Here is a 6,343-nt window from a genome sequence, read left to right as displayed (position 1 = left end):
CAGTCCCTATAATAGCTAAAAGCTGCTCGATATTATACCCCTAAAACATGAAGCTCTGCCTCGTTGTAAGTATTTTAACCCCCAATCACTAATTCGTTACCCTACCCGATTGATCTAGGGCTCCGTTACGCATGTTGAGGCTCTACCTGAATAAGTTCGTTGGAGTTCTGTCTCGTGTTGTATGGCTAATGTGATTTGGGTTATCTTACTAACACGTGTGCATTGTTTATTTTTAATATACTATAATTAGGAACAACAACAGGAAGCTGTAGAATTACCTAAGTCTACAGAGTGAGTCATTCTCTTTTTCTACCAAACTGTTTTACAAAATCTCAAATATTTTCAATTATATTTACAGTGATTGAGTCTATGTATTCTACAATTGTTGCCGGTATGTGGGTTTTGTATACACTACTAGTAAATACGTTACTATTGGATAATGAGTTAGCCAATGAGTAATATGACCACAGTCATGGAACTGCCAACATGACAAATACTGAATAAGTATATTGGTAGATATAAACATTGTCATCGCTCTTGATATTGTAAAGTTATAAGAGCTTGTTTTGATTAAACTGGGATGCACTCGCCAGTATTTCTTGCTGATAAAACCTTTTTAAAAGACGTTTCAGGTGACTTAATGTAAAGCTAATAGAAGCCAGTCATGGAGCACTGAAGGCTTAAAGAAGTGGCTATAAGAGTTACCTAAATAAAAAGGAGATTATGTTTTCAATAATTAGGGTCTATCCCTATAATTGTATTATTAATGAAACTTGGGTTTTGTCCCATTTATTATAAAAGTTGGTGTTTTGAAACCCTGAAACAATTTCCTAAGTACGGTCCTGATGTCTCATTTCCGCTGCCAAATTAATAAACACTAATACCACCAGCTCTGCGTCTCGCGGCGCCCGCTCCTGGGGTAGGGGTCGGTGGTTGCGACAGCGAATCCACTAGACTTTCCCTGGATGACTGGACGGGTCATGGGCTGTTAAAACAAGTGTACCCAAATGTCTTCAAGTTGGTTGTGAATAAGGGGGCAAAGATTTGCGACTGCTTAGAACAAGTGGGGGGAGGGGCATGTTCAATGGAGGTGGGGCTGGTTAAAGCATCCGAGATCAGACGCGGATTGGGCTCAATTGGGTGGGATTATGCATCTGTTGCAGCAAGTCAGCCTCCCGGGAGGAAAAGACAGATGTATTAGGATCAATGATGCAGGTGAAAGGTTCTCGACTAATAGTATCTGTCATGAATTTGCTCTGAAGGCGTCCGTGGATAGTAATATGGGGTCTTTCAGATTGAACTCTTGGGCTCCTCTAAAGGTGAATTACTTGGCTTGGAGGGCTGACCTTAATAAGCTTGCGGCTAAGACACTTTTGGTAAAGACAGAGATCTATGTCCAAGACGTTATCTGCAGCAGATGCAGGAAAAAAGAGGAGTCGTGCAGTCATGTTTTCATGATATGTCTTTGGGCTAGGTGTGTGTGGTGGCACATGTTTAGACGTATAAGAATTCTGATCCTTACCGACTTCGATTCCGTAGGGCAGATTTTGAAACACGTGCAGGACTAGGTTGGATCTAAAAGGTGGAAAAAAAAACGTCTCATATGGTAGTGCTTGGCGGTATTTGGCGGCTTTGGGTGTCCAGGAATGAAAAGGAGTTCAAAAATAACATGATACCTATGTAAAAATTTGGTGCAGCTTATCAAGGAGGAGACTTTCTTTGGGGCTAAACATAGAGCAAAGGCTGCTCATTTAGAGTGGGAAAGTTGGCTGGAATTTGATATATCTGAAATGTTGTAACCTTACTTTTCAGAACTGTTTTGTATCGCTTTTCAGCCGCTAGCTGGCCACTTGAAGAGGTATAGTCCCAAAATAGTACACACATGGCATAGAGACCACACCAATTTTCCAGCATGGCGTCCACGTCACCCATATGCATCCAGAAACTTCTAGAAGCTTCTAGAAGGAGTCGCAGGTGACAAGGAAGATGCTCCTCTAGACAGGAAGGACGACACGTGGCACCTATAGATGGACGTCAACCACGACTGCAAGATCTTTGGAGGACAAGCCGACAGCTAGTACTAACGGGCGCCCAGCTGGAACAAATGAGTGCACGCCACGTCATCCACTAGACTGGCGATAGCAGATGGGACAGAAAGGATATTCCCCTTGGTCGAACAACTGGCACCCAATGGCTAGCTTGCAGGTCACCTCCTCCTCTTCCTACATCCTTCGGCTATAAATATAGGACTCAACCTTCAAGTTTAAGGATTCTGCTCTCTCACCCTTTACTTTTAACGCATAATATTCACCTCAGAACAGTACTTATTCTCACGCCGGAGGGTGGTCACAAGGAGAACCCCCTTATTCCCCTCCTTGTGGCGAGTCACCGGTGTTCTGTTTTGCAGGATATTCAGCTAACGGCGTGTGGAGGAAGAAATTGAACCCTTAATCCACAAGACAATCATTTGGGATAACCTAGTGTTAACCAGTGTTTCATCATTGGCACCCACCACATTTTTTACAACCATTTTCATCTATTTTCTCTTTAAAACCACTCTTCAATGGCTGAACCAAACCCCTCTTTTCAGATGACGAAGAAAACTCTCCGTTTGGCCCAGCAATGGACAACGCGCACGTCCAAAGCCATTAAAGGGACGAGCCCGTCAGAGAAGAGTTAGCAAGCGCCGGAGTCCCTGACTTCTTTGGAAGTGCCTCCCGGGTAATCCAACAGATGACTCCCTACAAATAAAACGCAAGCCATGGCGCTTGTCCATCAGCACCATCGGCACCGGCACAACCAAATGTCTCTGCATTACTAGGGTTACCAGAAGGAGAAACTCTCACTTTCTGGTATACTAAGTCGCAAGCAACACTGAAGTTGATCTATGCGCAGCTGAGCGCACAAAAAGCACTGCACCAAACGCAAGCACAGCCGTCTCCTTTCGTAACTCCAGCTCCACGTCAAGTGAGCAGTCAGACTCCACAACACGCGCACGCACGGACCCAACAACATGAAAGGTCATCAACGATAAGAAGGCAAAGCGCACACGACACGCACGACACTTATGAGGAGATGAAGAGTAATTATGAGCAACACACTCATCAACAGGAGAAACCCTTATTAAGCAGCCGGCTAGGGCCGCGCAACATCAACAAAGCATGGGAGCACAACACTAAAGATGAAGACTCCACATATAGACAAGAAGAGACCTATGTTTTCAGCAGGCTTCCACCGAATCATGAGTCATAAAACCCCCCGCGCACAGGGTATAATTTAGCTGCAGAACATGATTTCACCCTAAGCTACCGTTCAGAGGGCGTAGCTAAGAAATCCAAATTCATCAAAGAGATTGCTATGGCTCCGTTTGAGAAAACTAAGCTGCCACACAACGTGAGAAAATACAATCGTCTCACAGATCTAGATGACCACCTCAAAGTATTCACAAGCGTAGGCGTTGTGGGAGGATGGTCATTACAAGTTCGGTGTCCTATTTGTTCAGACCTTCGTAGGCGCAGCACGCGCATGGTTTGATAGTTTACCAGCTAGAAGAATCAAGTCTTGGGTCTGGTTAATAATATATCTATTGGATCGATTTACAGTGCTAGTAAAGGTTTAACTGGATAATCCTTTTAAGCTATATGATGCATCAGAAAAGAGATGTAATGCTTGTTACTATGAGGTATTGTTTTAATAGTTTATTTTAACACTAAAGTATTTGCAGAAATCACTATTTCAATATTTTCCACATATGTTAGTGATTCAATTTCATTACGTAAAACATTTGGCTTGAATTAGAGAGGCTTTATTCAATAATATTCAAAGTTTCCTCTTAACCGTAATATGTTGTGCATTCGCTCTACTTTAGCCGCGCTAAAGTTCTCTATCGGAACCGGTGTTAGAAGAGTCCTAACATGGTGAAGGTCCAACAGATGGACCAATACAACTAAAAGCCAGCCTATCAACAAAAAACATGCATCTACCCTGCTAATAGATCTGGATCAGGACTGTTTACTGCGAGTTTAAGCATTTGACCTACACATTCAACTACTCGCAATAAAAACTTGAACTACTAGTACATCTACCGCCTCTGCCACATATTGACCAAAATCTATCCACCACTGTGTATTTGAAATGGATAAAAAGAGCATTTAATAGCGGAAGAAAGAAGTATTGCCAAAGGGCTTGTAGCCTGGTAGTACCAAGGAGTGCAGTAAGGTTTTGTCTCCCAAGTGGTCAGGGTTTCGGCCCCTTGGTGAAAACTGGTGTAGAATTTGGTAGGTGTAGTGGATTTCTGAGTTTGCCATTTTAAAAGAAAAAAAGGGTGAATTTACAAAAATAGCCAAGAATAAATTTGATTTACCAAAATGGCCACCTCATGCGTCGGTGGAGCAGGGCATCACTGATTACGAGAGAGCTTATGCGTCTACAGGGCTGATTAATGCGTCTGCCAATATACAAGTGACACTTGACTCAATGACATCCATGCGTCCCATGCGTCCGTGACTCATAAAATTTACTTTTAGCGAGATTTGAGGCATCCCATGCGTTTGTGACTCATCCTATCATCCCATGCGTCCATGACTCATCCCATGCGTCCGTGACTCATTCCATGCGTCTGTGACTCATCCCATGTGTCCTTGACTCATCCCATGCGTTGTCGACTCATCACATGCGTCCGTGACTCATCCAATGCATCCCATTGAGACACTTGTCACTTCTATATTTAAGGACTCATGGGATGAGTCGGCAACGCATGAGATGAGTCACGGACACATGGGATGATGGGATGAGTCATGGACACGTGTCACTTCTATATTTAAGGACGCATGAGCTCTCTCGTAATCAGTGATGCCCAGCTCCACCGATGCATGGGGTGGCCATTTTGGTAAGTCAAACTTATTCTTGGCTATTTTCGTAAATTTCTCAAAAAACGAGTATTAGATCCGAACTACTATCAGGTTTAGGATCCAATAAAAATGCTCCTAAAAATAAGTTGTACAAAGGCTCATAAAAATAAACCCATTACACCAAAAAAACACCTAAACACATACCATCACCCAAAAACCTAAACTCCCCACCCACCAAAAAAAATTTGGGTGACGAAAAGTAGCGATTTTTTTAAAAAATTATTAAATTTGTTTTTTAGATTTTTTTTAGCATGTAGTTGTGGGGTTTAGCTTTATAGTTTGTTGTTAGCATTTAGTTTTTGTGTGTGTGTGGGTGGGGGGGGGGTTAGGTTTTTTTTTTTAATTTTTTGGGGTTGGGGGAGGGGGTTTAGGTTTTTTGGTGAGATATAGTTTTTTATTTATTTTTTTAGGGGGGGGGGGGGGTTAGGTTTTGGGTGGTGGTGGGGTGGGTGTTTAGGTTTATGTCGGAAATTTCAACGGATGGTTTAAGTTAATTAAAAAATAATCCTTGTGTCATAAATGTGTAGGAAACAATATTATTTCCCTTATTTTTTTGGCTTATATAAATATTTATTCGGTAAAGAATAATAATTAACCTTTCGTAGATTATTTCCGACCTTTTTGTGACACAACTGTCAATTAATTAGGATTTTCTTATTTTTCGTTATAAATGTGTTGGAAACGATATTAATTTCCCTACTTTTTTTGGCTTATATAAGTAGGGTAAAGTTCTTGTACAAATAATTTTAACATACTAAACATACAAATTGAAGGAAAACTCAAAAAGACAAGGTGGCATTTTTGTAATTATCAATAACTATCAAAGTTACTCTACAAATATACCTAAAAAAACTAACCACTCCCCCCACCCCCAAAAAAACCTAAACCCCCCCCCCCCAAAACCTAAAAAAAACCTACCCCCCCACCCCCCAAAAACCTAAAAAAACCTAACCCCCCCCCCTCCTCCCCCCCCCCAAAAAAAAAACCTAAAAAACAACCTAACCCCCCCCCACCCCCAAAAACCTAAAAAAACCTAACCCCCCCCCCCTCACCCCCAAAAACCTAACCCCCCCCCCCCCACACCCACCCAAGCTAAAATGCTAAAAACTAAACCCCCCAAAAAACCTAAAAAATTCTAAAAAAATAAAAAAAACACACAAATTATTTTATTTTATTTTTTTAACATTTTTTATTAAAAAATCGCTACTTTTAGTAGCAGCCAAAAAAAAAATTTTTTTTGCTAACGAAATGTAGCGATTTTTTAATAAAAAATGTTAAAAAAAAATTTGTGTTTTTTTAGGTATTATTGGTTGTAACTTTGATAGTTGGTGGTAATTACAAAAATGCCACCTTGTCTTTTTGGGTTTTCCTTCAATTTGTATGTTTAGTATGTTAAGATTATTTGTATTTGATCTTTTGCCTATATAAGTATT

This window comes from Helianthus annuus, chromosome 10, assembly GCF_002127325.2.
Source record: "Helianthus annuus cultivar XRQ/B chromosome 10, HanXRQr2.0-SUNRISE, whole genome shotgun sequence".
Classification (NCBI taxonomy): domain Eukaryota; kingdom Viridiplantae; phylum Streptophyta; class Magnoliopsida; order Asterales; family Asteraceae; genus Helianthus; species Helianthus annuus.
Note: the sequence above shows the minus strand (reverse complement) of the source record.